Below are 19,710 nucleotides of genomic sequence, written 5' to 3'. Positions count from 1 at the left end.
GACTTGTTGATTCCATTGAGCTACTATGATGATGAAACTCTGACCAGCAATAAACCAGACTTTGAGTATGGGATTTTTGTGAGATTAAGTTAGATTATTATTATATAATATCCATGGCACATTACCTGCATTGAAAAGCTATGCAACAAAGTCAACTAGCACCACTAACAACAGAGTCTGAGACCAGTTGTCTTTTTCTGATGAGTAAAATCAAGCTGTACAAAAATAACTAAAATGAGGCCAAGTGGAAAAAGAGCAATGAAAACTCACACACTGGTTGACTTCTCCAGTTTCAAAGGATAGACAGACAATATGTTTTGTGACCAGTCTAAGCATTTCTAGCCCTCTCAGAGAGGAAGGCAAACACATCTTCCTGGTATAATTGTGGCTATGGGCTTGGCCTACCCAAGAGCTCTTGCTATGCAAAAAAGATGAGAAACACTCCACTGTCAAAACACAAAGTAGGACTTACCCGGTGACTCAGTGGTAAAGAATCTGCCTGCCAATGCAGGAGACATGGGTTTGATCCCTGATCTGGGAAGTCCCCACGTGCTGTGGAGCAACTAAGCCCATGTGCCTGTGTGCTAGAGTCTGGGAGCTGCTACTGCTGAGCCCACACACCCTAGAGCCCACGCTCTGCAACAGAAGAAGCTACTGCAATGAGAAGCCCGTGTACCACAACTAGAGAAAGGTCCACACCCATCAACGAAGATCCAGCACAGTCAAAAATAAATTAAAAAATTTTTTAAAGCACTCAACAAAGCAAAAGTTGAGTCTCATTTTAAACATTAAAGAATTTCACACCCGTCCTTGGCACCAACAGAAATTCACTGCATGTCCACTGGGAACATAACCCTTGCTTGGCAATGATTTTACTTGCATGGCCTTTCTAAATGTCACATGAAAGTATTTAACTTCCATGCTTTCGTTTTGTATCCTCAAGCAAACACAGGACAACTAGACTGATTGATAAGAAAGCATTGTGTATAAAGCAGTATGGTGGAATCTAGAAATGGCTGCCCTGACCCTGGACACCAGACAGCTCTTCCAGGCCTCTTGGTCATCCACACAAAGCTGTGAAGAGAAAGGCACTCAGAGCCCGACACCACTGACTCTCAGGATGAAACTCAGGCTCATCCGTTAACCAGAGCCTTCCTCGTGTGTTCTTGGTTTACAATCCCTTATTCTGGCTGCCAGACAGGGCACTCACAGCTTTTTAACCTAAACAGACAGAGCCCGCCTATTTATCTATCCTGGCACTCTGACATCTGATGCCCAGCTGTGATGATGCCGGAAGAATGGACTCCTGAAACATCGCTTCAGGGACTCCTCCCAGAGAAGAGTCCCCAGGGAGGGACACATATCCTGGATCACAGGGAAGGCAGGCTCTTGGGAAAGGCAGTCAAGGCTGCAAGGGAGCTCAGTAGGAAGAATTTTTCTCGGTGTGCTCATGTGATTTGGGGTTGTAGAAAGATAAAGTATTGCTAAAGGACCATGTACTTCTCAGCAAAGGCAATAACAGGGTTGCATATCTTCTTTTTAAGACTTGTTACAACTGCTCTCCATACCTTATATGAAAAAAATCGACATGTGCTCTCTTAGCTCTTTCACATTAATGCTCTGTTGAATGCTCCTCTTTCATCCATTCATTCATTTGTTCACTGATACTAAACACCCAGACTGTCGCAGGCACCGTGCTAGGGCCTGGGAACACAAGAAAGAATGGAGACTCTTTCTTCAAGGGGTTCTCTGCTCTCTGTCCAGTGGTGGCAGACAGCAGCAAGGCTATCATTAGAATATATTTTTTCAGTATGGAAAAAGTCACGATGAGGAAACTTTCCATTTTTCCTAATAGGTGCTGGTCCTTAAACTATCAGAGACTTGTAAGTTTGCCTTTTGATAGAGTGGTGAAGTAGAGGGTGGGAAGAGTCATAGTGGAAAGAAGGTTTGTCAGACAAAAGAAAGTGTTACTTCCCAGGGGCCATTTTGTTTCTGTTCATAAACCCAAAACCTCAGCCCTTTGGTACACGGCTGGCACAGATTTAACTTGTGGTCAACTAAATCATGCCCACATCCACCACCACAAGTTTTAGGGGATTTTTTTTACAAACTGTATAAGAAACATTTGCCTCCCTTTTATACTTTCTCAACTGATTCTTTTTAAGAGCACAAATGCTGAACGTTGTCATTTTTTCCAGTTTAATTTCATTCTGTTGGTTGGATTCAGTCTCCAAATGTGGTGAAATCATTATGCATTTTGCTTCTGTCATCTATTATTGTAACTACTCCACCCAGTTTTATATCATCTGAAAATCTCACAAATATCTCCTCTCTCTCTTTCCTTGTATTCAGTCCATCTACCACATGGCAACCAGAGTGATCTTAAAGGAATACCTGATCTTGTTATTCTCTACCCACCCACAACTTAACTGTGGCTTCCCACCAAGACAAATACTCTAGCACGGAACTCAAGGACTTCAACGGTTTGCCCCTTATTTGTTTCTTCTTCAATTCCTGACATGTAGCCTCCCTTATCTCCAAATGTATTAAATCCTTCAGAAGTTCTCAGCCCTCAGTGTACAACTGCTGCCTATCTACCGAGCTCTGTATTAAATCCTTCAGAAGTTCTCAGCCCTCAGTGTACAACTGCTGCCTATCTACCGAGCTCTGTATTAAATCCTTCAGAAGTTCTCAGCCCTCAGTGTACAACTGCTGCCTATCTACCGAGCTCTGCTCTTCCTTCTATGATGGCACTTTTCTACCAGATCCCCCTTGATAATTAGCTATTCATCCTTCAAGCCTCAGCCATACTGTAGCTCCTCTGGATAAACCCACACCCATATTCCCCCACATCAGGTTAATGTTCCAATTTCTGTGCTTTTATGACAATTCACATTATGCTAATATGCTGCTTCTGACACCAATTAAAACTCAGAGCCTGCCAAACTCTAATGTTCATATAAATCACACAGAAGCCTGGGTAAAATGCTGATTCTGATTGATCTGGGCTCAGATGGCTAGATCTAAAAATACACATTTCCTCCAAGTTCCCATGTCATGTTGATTCTTCTGGTCATGGACCACACTTTGACTAAATATATATATGTACATAATTCCTTGTATATTTTCTTTCTCAACTATGGACTCCTTAACATTACAGTCTGTGATTCACTCCTCTTTGAGTCTCTAGAATTAAACATAGTGAAGTTAAGTCGCTCAGTCATGTCCGACTCTGTGACCCCATAGACTGTAGTCTGCCAGGCTCCTCCATCGATGGGATTTTCCAGGCAAGAATACTTGAGTGGGTTGCCATTTCCTTCTCCAGGAGATCTTCCTGACCCAGAGATTGAACCCAGGTCTCCCATACTGTAGGCAGATGCTTTATCATCTGAGCCACTAGGGAAGTGAATATATAAAATATCTTAAATGAATTGACCCTGTATTGTTATCTGATTTTAATTTTTTTTAATGTTGAACAGAGGTACCAGAAACCACCTTCTGGGTTGACATCAATACAGTGGCAACACTTCGTCCAAAGTAAACCTTGGCTTTTTCATTTTTGATTCTGAACCTCTGGAAGAGATTTGCTCTAGACAGCACATATTTTCTGATTTTAACCGAGGTACAGAAAGGAGGTAGAAACAAGTTGGCTACAATTAACATTTATTTTACAATACTTTCATTCCCTTTTATGCAAGCCACTTTCACATACCATTTCTTTTATATTCAATCACTACTGCCCTGCGAGATAAGGTCTGTGTATATCAAAGGCACACACAAACTTCAAAACCCAACTTACTAGTTTTGATACCTAAGTCTGCCACTTATCTGCTGTGTGATCTTGGGAAAGTTTCAAAACATCTTTGAGCATCTATTTCCCACCCATAAAATTAGCATAATTAATAGTTTCTACCTCGCAGGGGTGTCTTGAGAATAAGAGTGTTCATGAGTTGGAGAAGACTCTTAAGAGTCCCTTGGACTGCAAGGAGATCCAACCAGTCCATTCTAAAGGAGATGGGCCCTGGGTATTCTTTGGAAGGAATGATGCTAAAGCTGAAACTCCAGTACTTTGGCCACCTCATGCGAAGAGTTAACTCATTGGAAAATACCCTGATGCTGGGAGGGATTGGGGGCAGGAGGAAAAGGGGATGACAGAGGATGAGATGGCTGGATGGCATCACCGATTCGATGGACTGAGTTTGAATGAACTCCAGGAGATGGTGATGGACAGGGAGGCCTGGCGTGCTGTGATTCATGGGGTCACAAAGAGTCAGACACGACTGAGCAACTGAACTGAATTGAACTGAACTGAGATAAATAAATGTGAGATGCTTAAACCAGCGCTTACATATGCTAAGCATAAATACGGAAAAATTTTTTAAAATGAAGTATATTTTGTTTACAATGTTATGTTAGTTTCAGGTATATCAAAAAACAGTGTTTCAATATTTTTATAGATTATACTCCATTTAAAGTTATCATAACATTGGCTATTATTACTTATTTACACACTCAAAATTCTTGAGTGCCTGCTCTGTGTAGTCTAAGCTGAGATTACACAGTATGTAATATAAAACACACATCTATTCTCAAGGAGCATAGAGCCTTGGAAAAACAGACAATATGCAAGGTAACAAACAAATAGTTACAAACTGAATTTACGTATTGTAAAGGAGTCAAACAGGAGTCTGGTAGTCCAACCCCTACCAGAGTTGGAAGGGGAATGGGGAGCTGGTTTAATTAAGGTAGTCACAATCAGAAAAAGATGAAGTTGACACCTGAAGGGTGAAAAGCCAGCCAGAGATGCACAGAAATAAGAGCGTTCCTGTCAAAGAAAAAGCCTCTGCAAAGGGCTGAGGTAGGAAATGTAAGATTATAGTCTTCTCACAGATTAAATAGAGGCTAAGCAGGGTAAAGTGATTTGCCTGTTGTTAAATGATAAGCCTCAGCAAAGCCAAGATTTCCGTCCATATTCCTGATTTATATGGCTCTTCTCATTATACTACACCACATTGTGGATTCTGATGGAAAGGAAAATGAGACAAGTGGCCAGCCATTTGCTACCAAGATTAGCTTAGCAACTGCCCAGTCTCAAAGGCCCATAAATCTAAATCAGTCTTGTCATCTATGCATCAGGCTGGACAGGGGGTGATATGAAAGCCCAGGCCTCCTTCAAAAAAAAAAGAAACTGTCCAGGAATATTTGAGGCATTTCTACTTTTTATTTTATTTTATGTCCCCATAGTGTATTAGACTCTGATGTTAGGAAAGATGGAAGGCAAAAGGAGAAGGGGTTGGCAGAGGATGAGATGGTTAGATGGCATCACTGACTCAATGCATGTGAATTTGAGCAAACTCTCAATAGTGGAGGAGCGATAGTGGAGGACAGAAGAACCTGGTGTGCTGAAATCCATGGGGTCACAAAGAGCTGGGCATGACTTAGCAACTGAACAACAGTTATATTAGCCAGCGTTTACTAGGTTATGATGAAATAACAAATTGTTTCAAAATTACAGTGTTTATCAAATCAAAAGTTTATTTCTTGCTTGCCTTACATTTTGATGATGATCTGGTTGCAATCTGCTCATCCCATGGTCTAGGCTGAGTGAGAACAGAACTATGCGATGGTTCTTAAATGTTCTGCACAAAAGAGTGTCATTATCACTTTCATTCCTACAAGAAAAAAGAGCTGGGCCAAAACAAATTTTATGGCCAAGTTTAACATCAGTGGTATAGAAACTGGTGGATATGTAATCTTCCCTCCAAGGAGGTACAGCAAATACACAGATCAAGAGTATGATCTGTGAGATATATTAAACAAAGACTTTAAAAATCATTTTCATTTAAGATAATTTAATTGTTACTGAAATATCAATTTATGAAGTGTTTATTATCAGAACTTAATTTGATCCATATAACTATCCAATAAGCAATTATTGACGTTGCTGTATCCAGAATTCTAAATATCTGTTTTCTCTTTGCTCTAAAACCTATATTCCTCTACTCTTAACCTCAAAATCTCTTACATGAAAGAAATATGTGTGTTTATTTAAACCACCAAACAATTAATTCAATTCTGATGCTCTCTACCTTGAGATGGCATCAGATCTCACCTGTTGGGAATTTAGTCTCATAAAACTGCCCCCCAACTTCAGATGCCAATTGCACATACAGGTGTTACCTGTGCTTCTGACTGGCTATAAACTGGAAGCTTCCATGACCTCCTCCCTGGATTGGACTAATTTGCTAAAGTAGCTCATGGAGAAACATTTACTTACATTTCCCAGTTTATTATAAACAGCACTATGAAGGATATAGATGAGCATTGAGATGAAGAAGGTAAGATATGTGGGTAGGGGCTCAGAGCTTCTAAGCTTTCTCTGTACTCCCCACACCTCCATGTCTTCACCCACCCAGAAGCTTGCCCAAACTCATTTTATGGAGGTTTCATTATATAGGCATGATTGATTAAATCTTTGGCCACTGGCAATTAATTCTACCTCTGGCTCCTCTCTCTTCTCTGGAGGACAAGCAGGTGGGACTGAAAGTTTCATTCCAGGAATCCTATGGGTGGTTCCCCTGGCAACCAACCTCCCTCCTTAGATGCTTTCCAAAAGTCCTCTCATTAACATAAAATCATAAACTGGTGGAAGTTCAGTTCAGTCACTCAGCCATGCCCAACTCTTTGTGACCCCATGAACTGCAGCATGCCAGGCCTTGCTGTCCATCACCAACTCCTGAAGTTCACTCAAACTCACGTCCATCGAGTCGGTGATGCCATCCAGCCATCTCATCCTCTGTTGTCCCCTTCTCCTCCTGCCCCCAATCCCTCCCAGCATCAGAGTCTTTTCCAATGAGTCAGTTCTTCACATCAGGTGGCCAAAGTATTGGAGTTTCAGCTTCAGCATAAGTCCTTCCAATGAATATTCAGGATTGATCTCCTTTAGGATGGACTGGTTGCATCTCCTTGCAGTCCAAGGGACTCACAAGAGTCTTCTCCAACACCACAGTTCAAAACCATCAATTCTTCAGTGCTCAGCTTTCTTTATAGCCCAACTCTCACAGCTATACATGATTACTGGAAAAATCATAGTTTTGACTAGATGGACCTTTGTTGGCAGAGTAATGTCTCTGCTTTTTAATATGCTGTCTAGGCTGATCAGAACTTTCCTTCCAAGGAGCAAGCATCTTTTAATTTCATGGCTGCCATCACCATCTGCATCTGATTTTGGAGCCCCCCAAAATGAAGTCTTTCACTGTTTCCCCATTTATTTGCCATGAAGAGATGGGACCAGATGCAATGATCTTAGTTTTCTGAATGTTGAGCTTTGAGCCAACTTTTTCACTCTCCTCTTTCACTTTCAAGAGGCTGTTTAGTTCTTCACTTTCTGCCATAAGGGTGGTGTCATCTGCATATCTGAGGTTATTGATATTTCTCCCGGCAATCTTGATTCCAGCTTGTGCTTCTTCCAGCCCAGCGTTTCTCATGATGTACTCTGCATAGAAATTAAATAAGCAGGGTGACAATATACAGCCTTGATGTACTCCTTTCCCATTTTGGAACCAGTCTGTTGTTCCATGTCCAGTTCTAACTGTTACTTCCTGACCTGCATACAGATTTCTCAAGAGGCAGGTCAGGTGGTCTGGTATTCCCATCTCTTGAAGAATTTTCCACAGTTTATTGTGATCCACAGAGTCAAAGGCTTTGGCATAGTCAATAAAGCAGAAATAGATGTTTTTCTGGAACTCTCTTGCTCTTTCCATGATCCAGTGGATGTTGGCAATGTGATCTCTGATTCCTCTGCCTTTTCTAAATCCAGCTTGAACATCTGGTAGTTCATGGTTCATGTATTGTCGAAGCCTGGCTTGGAGAATGTTGAGCATTACTTTACTAGAGTATGAGATGAATGCAATTGTGTGGGAGTTTGAGCATTCTTTGGTATTACCTTTCTTTGGGATTGGAATGAAAACTGACCTTTTCCCATCCTGTGGCCACTGCTGAGTTTTCCAAATTTGCTGGCATATTGAGTGCAGCACTTTCACAGCCTCACCTTTTAGGATTTGAAATAGCTCAATTGGAATTCCATCACCTCCACTAGCTTTGTTCATACTGATGCTTCCTAAAGCCCACTTGACTTACATTCCAGAATGTCTGACTCTAGGTGAGTGATCACACCATCGTGATTATCTGAGACATGAAGATCTTTTTTGTACAGTTCTTCTGTGTATTCTTGCCACCTCTTCTTAATATCTTCTGCTTCATTTAGGTCCATATAATTTCTGTCCTTTATTGAGCTCATCTTTGCATGAAATGTTCCCTTGGTATCTCTAATTTTCCTTGAAGAGAAATATCCACCAGAAAACTGGTGGAAAGGGGTTAAGAACATCAAGACACCATTATCTCTATCACTGTTTAGGATTTCTAAGGGTTTCAGGATTTCCAAGGGTTTTAGGAGTGCTGTGCCTGGAACGGGGTCAAAGACCAAAAATGTATTTCTTATTACAAGTCACAATATCACAGAAAGGAGGGACTAACAGGGGACTAAGACAAAAGAGGTTTGCTTGCAGTACATGCATAGAGGAAAGAAAAGAAATCATATCCTTTGTCTTAGTGATAACATGGAACATATGGTTAAATTTGAACGATTTTAACACCAACATCAGTAGTCTTCTCCGTTTCTCTCTGCTTCCTTCCTGCCTAGTATCCCATTAGTAGCAAAGCCCTATTTTGACCATAAGGTGCTCATCAGCCATTTCACATGAGCTAAGTGCTACATATTATAAAATTTACTGTAAAACTGGAAATGATGAATGCAGCAAATACACAAACACACATAATTCAGAGAAGTTTAAATGTTGTTAATAACTTTCCACAAATATATTTTGCAATAAAATGTAGATGAACAGATACCATTTTGTATGTTGGTGCTTCACAGCCCCACAGGGGAATAGTGTTGGATGTGAATCTTATACTAGACAAATGATGCAAAAAAAAAAAAGAATCTTCCAGCTTTGACTTATTATACACTTTCCAATAATACACTGGAACTAAAGGTTACCTTCTTGAGGTTAACCCTTTGCTAGACAGAACAAGAGACTCAGAGATTGACAATGCAACTAATCTAAGATTCCTTAGTTCTTCCATCACATGAAATGGTAAAAGTAGAACTCATATGTAGATGGCTACACTGATATTCTACAACTACAGTAAAATACTCACAGTAGTTAAATTCTCTACTATTATGAAATACCTTCACACCTATTAGTGAAAAGCCATACCCTGAATCTCTTCCTTGTTGATAAACATCTTGAAATGTACCCCACTTCCCATCTTGGGTTGAAGCCTTGGCTTTTTCAGCCTAGTTGGCACAATGGTGTAGTGAGATGGCCTAAGTTTAAGCCTAAGCTGTGCCACAAATTTGGGATATAATACTTGGCAAGCCCCTAACTTTCTCTGTATTTCTTTTTTCTTTACTTAAAAAAATAAAAAATGGAAACAATTCCTCTGCCTATCTCATAGGATTGAAATGACAATCAAGTAAGACTATATTTTATGTCAAACATAATAATAAATATCATGTAGATTTATCATGCATCAGAAATTCTACAAAGCATTTTACATTATTGCTTGATTTTTGTTCCCACAATGCTAGTTGGGAGAAAGTATTAAGATTTTACTTTATAGATGAAGAAACAGACTATGAAAGAATATCTTATCCAAGGCCATATAAATGGGGTTTGGCAGAGCTAGTGCTAAATCCAATTATCCCTCTGACTCTAGGTTTCACTAGTTAGTGAACATTAGAAGAGATATTAAGAAAAGCAAGATTACCTACAATTTACTTTCAATAACTAAAACAAGTATTCAGGAAAGGTAATCACAGCTATGACTTTAATTGACTTAAAAACTCTGATCCTAACCCCCCAAAAAGTGTCAAAATACATTGTATTAAAAAAAAAAAAAAAACAGTTTCATGGTCCATGGACCGTGTCTTATGTCAGCCTCCTAAAACACACGTGATAGTTTAAAAAAAAAGACCAGGATACACAAATGTTTTTAATCAAATTTTCCAATTTCTATATTCTCCTGATGGCAAAATATGTTACAGCCATTTTCCAGGACTTGGTAAGATTCTCTCTGGTCAAGGTGTACTGGAAGAAGGCCTCATCTGGCAACATCTATGGACTTAATGGGAAGCAAAACAGCTTCAAGCATTGAACCCATATGCTTACTCCACCAGCTTGGCTCCCCGTCTGGAAAAAGATTGAGGGCATGGAAAGTCTTGGACATTGAAAAGGGTAGGAAGCAACAAACCCACACTGACCACAGATTTCAGACAGCCATGTTGAAACGAACCAGGGACAATGGCAAAGAGAAATTTGGCCAAGTATAGGTTAGTCTATAATCTGTCTTTGGGGAAAAGTTTCACCGTTACGACCACTTCAAGAACATAATGGAATCTGTTCTTAAGTTCTGTACTTTTCTCCACACTCCATGATCCAAGCTTCCCTGGGCTTCTTTGCCTATGAATGGGCACCCAGGGTTCTTATACTCTGCTCTACTTCTATCTAGACCTATTCTAACAGATTTCAAAACCTGATTTCCTAGGAGGAAAATTATTTTTAAAGGTTTAATAGTATTCTCTCTCCCTCGCTGAGAGATTCAAATGTTAATGAGAAAAATAGTTGCTACTATAGAATCATCGGCTAAAGGAGTAAGTGGTGTGAATAGTAGGGTTATGGATTTCTGACAAATGGATCTAAAATTGCATTTGTGTTACACAGCCCCAAACTATCTTACTCTGTCTTACTCTCTGCCACCTCATGGAGGGTTTCTAAAAGTAATTATCAAGTTGGCATAGTAAGGAATAAAGGAAGATATGAACACATAAAATACTTCAAAATATCTGTATTATACCAGTGCTTGAAATTCCCTTATTCTTTTTCCCCTCTGTTCCCCTACAGATTAACCTCAAATATTGACTCATGCATGAAATCTTCCCTGACCTGTACTGAAGCGTGTTTACCTTCTCTGCTTCTGTAGTGTTTTGAACACTTTTACCAGCAGTAATGAATCTGCCTGCAATGCAGGAGATGCAGATTTGGTCACTGGGTCAGGAATATCCCCTGGAGAAGGAAATGACAACCCATTCCAGTATTCTTGTTTGGGAAATCCCATGGACAGAGGAGTCTGGTGAGCTACAGTCAGTGGGATCGCAAAAGAGTTGGACATGACTGAGCGACTAAATGACAACTGTTTGTTTAAATATCTGTCCATTCGTTTGCGAGATTCTGAAGGACAGGGATCGGACTTTTTAAAATCTTTGAATGCCTGGTTACTAGCTGAAGCCTCATATATCAAGTTAATAAACATTAGGAGGATGATAACAGGATGTACATGGGAAGTAAGCACAAAGGTTTGTCTTAATTAAAAAAAAATGGATTTGAATCTGTTATCATTACTTAACAGTTTGATGCTTCATGTGAGAAATCTACATTCTCAATTGGTCTGTAAAAACAGTCTGAAAACATTGTGCTCAATAAGCTAGGATAAACTCAATAAGTTTATCTTGGAGTAGAGAAGTTATTCTCAGCATGATGCAAAAACATAAGACATGAGAAAATATTGATACAGTTGACCAGAAAACCAAAAGTCCCATATATAATAATTAGCGGGAAAAAAAAAAGTTCACAAGCAGATATCACAAGTTCTGAATAGAGAAAAAGGAGCATATGCATTTGCAAGAGGTAAATTTCCCCCAAACACAAAAGTTTTTGAACAAGAAAAATATCAATCACTGAGCCCCACTCCCCTCAAAAGAGTTTGCTTCCTTTAGATGGAACATGTGCTTTCTTTCCTAAATCCAGCCTGCTTCAGTTATTAGTTTTAATGACTTGACCCTTCGAGGCATTTGATTTTTCTACCTTTGCTATAGGTTTATTGTGGGAGCTTTGTATTATGTCAATTTAGATAAATTAGAACTACAACTCCCAGAATTCCTTTTCCTGCATGCTGCAGAGTTAAGGTTTAGCAATAGAGAAATCTGCCTGAAATTTAGGAGGCTGAAATACCCAGCATCTACATTTACATTTGAAAAGTGTTGGATCAAGGACTGCTGAGGCTCACTAGCAGATCTGTTGGCTCGTTTCATTGGACAGGACAGGAGCCGTAGCTCCGCAGATCCTACTCCATCTTCTCCAGATCCTACTCCGTCTTCTCCAAATCCTGTAGGAGGTTCACATACAGCACTGTGGTGACTCACACTGCCTCTTGGAAGGGTTAGTGAGACCAACGTAGGTTCCAGTCTGTCCTCATAGGTTGCAGCTTATCTTCTAAGGTTTCAGTTAGCTCTCCCAGATCCTCCCTGATCACCAACCCCAGTGACTTCTGGTTGCAACCCCTGACACTGGGCTAAGAGACATACTTATACATAAGCCGCTTACTTAAGGATCCATGACTGCATGCGATCAGACCCCTTTAATAAATCACAATGGTTCTGCTTCTCTGATACAGATACATCCCTCATGACTAAATTTGACTGCCAATTCATCAGAAAGGTTCCCCTCTTTAACCATAGAAAAACCATGGTAATAGTGGGAACAACACATTTATATATCATATTATTATTTACAAAGCAATTTCACATTTACTATCTCATGTAATGCTCAAAACAACCCCCAAGTCATTTTAAACTATCTTTGTTTGACAGATGAGAAACTGAGACTCAGAATGACTTGCCCCAAGTTATACAGCTAGACTGAGCCAGTACCAAGGCCAAACAATGAGAGCAGCTGACAAACCTTCACAGTCTTACATTCAGATTAAGAATTTTACATTGCCCCTTTTCCAGCCATGTAACCATGGTCATACATATCCCATAAGATTGTTATAAAAATTAAATAACACATGTAAAGGATTAAGAAAGGCATCTTGAATATAGGAAAGACAAAAAAATTAACTATTATTATTACCTGTTGTAATAATATTAACAAAAGAGAAATTGATACTATAAATTAATCAGTAAATACATATAGTCAACCCTTATCCCTGAGTTTTGCATCCACAATTCAACCAACCAGCTCACAAAAATATTTGAAAAAATTCCAGAAAGTTCCAAAAATCAAAACTTGAAAGCAGAGACATTACTTTGCCAACAAAGGTTTGTCTAGTCAAGGCTATGGTTTTTCCTGTGGTCATGTATGGATGTGAGAGTTGGACTGTGAAGAAGGCTGAGCGCCGAAGAATTGATGCTTTTGAACTGTGGTGTTGGAGAAGACTCTTGAGAGTCCCTTGGACTGCAAGGAGATCCAACCAGTCCATTCTGAAGGACATCAGCCCTGGGATTTCTTTGGAAGGAATGACGCTAAAGCTGAAACTCCAGTACTTTGGCCACCTCATGTGAAGAGTTGATTCATTGGAAAAGACCCTGATGCTGGGAGGGATTGGGGGCAGGAGGAGAAGGGGACGACAGAGAATGATATGGCTGGATGGCATCACCAACTCGATGGACGTGAGTCTGAGTGAACTCCAGGTGTTGGTGATGGACAGGGAGGCCTGGCATGCTGCGATTCACGGGGTCACAAAGAGTCGGACACGACTGAGCGACTGATCTGATCTGATATGATCTGAGTAACTATTTTTTATAACATTTACATTGTATTTGCAACTATTTACATAGCACTTACCTTGTATTAGCTATTACAAGTAATCTAGAGATGGTTTAAAAGTACTCAGGAGTGTCAGGGGGTTATATTCAAAGACTATACCATTTTGCATAAGGGATGTGAGTGTGAATCAATTTTAGTCCTTGTGGGTGTTCTAGAATAAATCCCCCACAGATACCAGGAGACAACTGAATCTTAAATAACTAATAATAACTAAAAGTAACTAAAGACTAGAAGAAAGCAGAGAGAAGTCTTGTATAATCAGGCCCCACAAAATGGTTTCTCTCTTGCTCTTTGTACATCCCCTGCCCGACCAGGCTCTGGTTCACCTTCACCTTACCTGCATGTCCTCATCTTAGCATTCACTCAGTAACTACTGGTGTGATGTCCACCCTCAGCTTACAATAGCTCTATATTCCTTGGATTGGAAGGGCTCCATTATGTTAGGTAATTGACAAGAAATTTCAAGTTACATGAAATTTGTGGGAAATTCCTTCTTTCAGTAGTTCCCCTGGTAACCAAGGACATCCTCTAATCTCATTCCCCCTACAATAGGTAGCCTCCTCCTTCCTTGAACAGCAAAGACTGCTGCTGTGTCCTGCTTGCAGTCAGCCATGGATCACGGCTGTCATTCCAAGACCTTTGCCTCTGACTTGTAAGATTCCTTGTTCAATAAAACATTAATGTCTTTTTTGACTCAGGGTTCTTTCTTTGGTCTTGCTGTTGGAAAGTTGCAAGGATTGCAGGACTGTGAGGCACAGCCCAACAGGTCTTGTTGTTCAGTCACTAAGTCATGTCTGACTCTTTGCAACCCCATGGACTGCAGCACACCAGGCTTCCCTGGTCATCACCAACTCCCAGAGCTTACTCAAACTCATGTCCATCAGTCAGTGATGCCATCCAACCATCTCATCCTCTGTCATCCCCTTCTCTTCCTACATTCAATCTTTCCCAGCATCAGGGTCTTTTCCAGTGAGTCCGTTCTTTGCATCAGGTGACCAAAGTATTAGAGTTTCAGCTTCAGCATCAGTCTTTCCAATAAATATTCAGGACTGATTTCCTTCAGGATTGACTGGTTGATCTTGCAGTCCAAGGGACTCTCAAGAGTCTTCCAACATCACAGTTCAATATTTTTGCTTTTTACTAAATTACCTTCACTTACAATGGCTATGACCATTAAGTCTCACAACAGTTCACATGATAAAAAGTTCACCTCATCCACCCCATAGTTGAAGTAGAGGCTAGCCAACTTCATCCCAGCTCAGCCATCGTCTAGAACACATGAATACTTCAAACTCTGCTGGAGCTAGATCACCCACAAGAACTCACATTAGAGTCCAATCCAGCCACATATCCCCCTGATTCCAAATGCCACACCTATTGTATTTGACCATTTTTTATTTTCACATTTAGGATCTTTTTTTTCTTTTTATATGAATTTTATTTACGCAGTGTAAGGCTTTCTGTTTCCAGTAGGTTTCTTTTTGTCAATCATCGACTTCAAAATATTCTCTTCAGCTTACACTTTTTTCCTTTTATCTTCTCATTATAAATTTCAAAAGCTGTTTTTTATTAGTTGTTTTTAAAGCATAATCTGGTTCACTTCCTTTGTCAATATATTTGCGGTGTAGCATGTGCTGACTCCAGCCTTTCTTATGACGAAGATTTTTCTCCTATTGAAAATATATGCATGTAGATTTCTAAGACTCTATAGTGATTTCTAAGATTCTACATAACTGAAATCTATTTAATACACTTGGGGTAGTAGAAATTTGGGGTAGTATGTGAGTTGGTTTACCAGAAATAGGTAATGTACTCAGATTAAATTACAGTTCTTTTTATCCATCTGTCTCCTATTAGAATTATTTCATAAACAAACACTTATTGAAAATCTGCTTCATGTCATGCACTGCACTGAACACAAGTTGTTTGCACGTGAAGCAAAACAGACATAATCCTTCCCCTGTCATGCTCATAGTCTAGCATCAGAGACTGATGATAACTGAATAAGCAAATAAGTGAAATATGTTATTCCCTCATAGGATGGGTTAGATTCTGTTGCAGGAAGAAGAAAACAACAAGATTTTTGGGTTTAAAGCAATAAAGATTTATTTGTCACTCTCATTATGGGTCCAGAGTTAATTGGCTAGGGATCTGCTTTTCAACACTCTCTTTTTGAGGACTTAGGCTAGCAAAGTGGCCATCATGATGTATGTTTCTTATATCAGCAGCAGAGGAAAGAGAAAATAGTGAATAGCGCTCTGGTTCTAAATATTTCCCCTAGAACTGATGATACCTGACTCTTTTGCTCATATTTCACTGGTCAAGGAAACTCATGAGGCCATGCCAAACTACAAGGTGAGATGCTACAGTAGTACAGGCAGTGCACTCCTACCACCTGCCAGAAGGAGGCGACATAGAGACCTTATGAAGAGCTAACAAATAGCACAAGAAGGGACTGTATTTCAAACTGTCTGAATGCTTTGAATGTAAGTAACAGAAAACCAAACTAGAGCTGTCTGAAATAATAAGGATATTCATTTCCCCACATAAGAAGTTTAATAACAGAGCAGATTCCAGCATGGATTGATTTAATGGCTCAACAAACATCATCCAGGGGGTGGTCCTAAGATGGCAGAGGAATAGGACGGGGAGACCACTTTATCCCCCACATATTCATCAAAAGAACATTTAAACGCTGAGTAAATTCCACAAAACAACTTCTGAACACCGGCAGAGGACATCAGGCACCCAGAAAAGCAGCCCATTGTCTTCGAAAGGAGGTAGGAAAAAATATAAAAGACAAAAAAAGAGACAAAAGAGGTAGGGATCGAGCTCCATCCCGGGAAGGGAGTCTTAAAAAGAGAGAAGTTTCCAAACATTAGGAAACACTCTCACTGCCAAGTCTGTGATGAGCCTTGGAAGCACAGAGGGCAACGTAACAGGGAGGAAAAATAAATAAATAATCAAAACCCACAGATTACCAGCCCAACGGTAACTCCCCCAGCGGAGAAGCAGTGCAGATGCCTGCACCCACCACTAGCAAGCGGGGACTGGGCAGGGAGGCGCGGGCTGCATTGCTTAGAGTAAGGACCGGGGCCTGAATGCCCCGAGGGCAATCTGAGGGAACTAACTTGGGCTAGCAAAGCAGACTGCGGGATAGCTACCACGCGGAAAGCCCTAACCTAAGAAACCGCCAGGCCTACGCACAGAACAAAGGACTGAACAGAACTAGATGGATGCAGACCATCCCCCTCCTGTGATAGGCAGCCAGAGCCAGAAGGGGGCAATCGCAACCCCAGGGAGACATTATCTACCAAACTGCAAGCAGATTTCTTTGCTAAGACTTCTTGGGGTTCTGGACAGTCAACATCTGCCTGAGAAGGTGTGCCGGTTGTACACCCAGAAAACTGAGCAGCAGGGACGGGGGAGGTGATAAGTCGCAGCGACTGCGCTCACCGAACAACTCATCACCTGAGCTGCTCGGACCTGGGAAGGGCACAGAACTCAGGCCCAACCGAGTCTGCACCTCTGAGGACTACCCGAGTGCCTGAACTTGAGCGGCTTAGACCTGGGAGATGCATGCAGCTCAGGGCAGGCCTTGGACAATTCCTGGCGGAGCAACCTAGAGCCTGAGCAGTGTGGGCAGGGAGGGCACACGCACCGTGAGCAGGGGCAGGCCCAGTGTGGCTGAGGCACTGCGAGCACATGCCAGTGTTATTTGTTTGCAGTGTCCCTCCCTCCCTACAGCACGACTGAACAAGTGAACCTAAAAAAAGTATCCACCACCGCCCCCCTTGTGTCAGGGCAGAAATCAGACACTGAAGAAACCAGCAAACAGAAGAAGCTAAAACAGAGGGAAGCACCTTGGAAGTGACAGGTGCAACAGGTTAAAACCCTGTAGTTAGTACCAACTACATAGGAAGGGGCCTACAGATCTTGAGAAATATAAATTGAAACAAGGAACTATCTGAAAATGAACTGACCCCACACTGCCCACAACAACACCAGAGAAAGTCCTAGATATAGTTTTACTATTTTTACAATCATTCTTTATTTTTTTAATTTTTAAGTCCTCTATTACTCTTTTAATTTTCATTTTTATAAACTACTATTACTTTGCAAAAAAAAAAAGACCCTATTTTTTAAAGCAAACTTCATATACATTTTTTTTAATAATTTTTGTGACTTTTTCTTTGTTTCGTCTTTTTTTCTTTAATACTGTATTTTGAAAATCCAACCTCTACTCTAGATTTTTAATCTTCACTTTTTGGTATTTGTTGTCAATTTTGTACCTTTAAGAACCCAATCTTCAGCACCCATTTTTACCTGGGAGCAAGATTACTGGCTTGACTGCTATCTCCCCCTTTGGACTCTCCTTTTTCTCTACCCGGTTGCCTCTGTCTCCTCCCTCCCCCTTCACTTCTCTACCCAACTCTGTGAATCTCTGTGTGTTCCAGACGCTGAAGAACACTTAGGGAACTGATTACTGGCTGGATCTGTCTCGCTCCTTTTGATTCCCCCCTTTTATCCTCCTGGCCACCTCTGTCTCCTTCTTCCCTCTTCTCTTGTCTGTATAACTCCCTCTTCTCTGTATAACTTCCCTCTTCTCTACTCTGTATAACTCCGAGCAGTCCAGTTGTGGAGTGCACATAAGGAAGTGGTTACTGGCTAGCCTGCTCTCTCCTCTATTGATTCCACCTCATCTCATTTGGGTCACCTCTAACTCCCTCCTCCCTCTTCTCTTCTCCACGTAACTCTGTGAACCTCTCTGGGTGTCCCTCACTGTGGAGAAATGTCTCATCTTTAACCTAGATGTTTTATCAACAGTACTGTATAGAAGGAGAAGTCTTGAGACTACTGTAAAAATAAGACTGAAAACCAGAAGCAGGACCTTAAATCCAAATCCTGAGAACACCAGAGAACTCCTGACTCCAGGGAACATTAATCGACAGGAGCTCATCAAACGCCTCCATACCTACACTGAAACCAAGCACCAACCAAGAGCCAAGAGCAAGACCAAGACAAGTTCCAGAGCAAGACCTACCATGCAAATTCTCCAGCAACACAGGAACACAGCCCTGAGCTTCAATATACAGGCTGCCCAAAGTTATTCCAAACCCATTAACATCTCATAACTCATTACTGGACACTTCATTGCACTCCAGAGAGAAGAAATCCAGCTCCACCCACCAGAACGCAGACACAAGCTTCCCTAACCAGGAAACCTTGACAAGCCTCCCGTACAACCTCACCCACAGTAAGGAAACTCCACAACAAAGAAAACTCCACAAACTGCCAGAATACAGAAAGGCCACCCCAAACTAAGCAATATAAACAAGATAAAGAGATAGAGGAATACCCAGCAGGTAAAGGAACAGGATAAATGTCCACCAAACCAAACAAAAGAGGAAGAGATAGGGAATCTACCTGATAAAGAATTCCAAATAATGATAGTGAAAATGATCCAAAACTTTGAAATCAAAATGGAATCACAGATAAATAGCCTGGAGACAAGGATTAAGAAGATGCAAGAAAGATTTAACAAGGACCTAGAAGAAATAAAAAAGAGTCAATATATAATGAATAATGCAATAAATAAGATCAAAAACACTCTGGAGGCAATAAATAGTAGAATAATGGAGGCAGAAGATAGGATTAGTGAAGTAGAAGATAGAATGGTAGAAATTAATGAATCAGAGAGGAAAAAAGAAAAACGAATTAAAAGAGATGAGGACAATCTCAGAGACCTCCAGGACAATATTAAATGCCACAACATTTGAATCATAGGAGTCCCAGAAAAAGAAGACAAAAAGAAAGACCATGAGAAAATACTTGAGGAGATAATAGTTGAAAACTTCCCTAAAATGGGGAAGGAAATAATCACCCAAGTCCAAGAAACCCAAAGAATCCCAAACAGGATAAACCCAAGAGGAAACACCCCAAGACACATATTAATCAAATTAACAAAGATCAAACACAAAGAACAAATATTCAAAGCAGCAAGGGAAAAACAACAAATAACACACAAGGGGATTCCCATAAG

The sequence above is a fragment of the Bos grunniens genome, chromosome 14 (genome assembly GCF_055505025.1).
Source record: "Bos grunniens cultivar Pamir isolate PY7600 chromosome 14, Bosgru_T2T1.0, whole genome shotgun sequence".
Classification (NCBI taxonomy): Eukaryota; Metazoa; Chordata; class Mammalia; order Artiodactyla; family Bovidae; genus Bos; species Bos grunniens.
Note: the sequence above shows the minus strand (reverse complement) of the source record.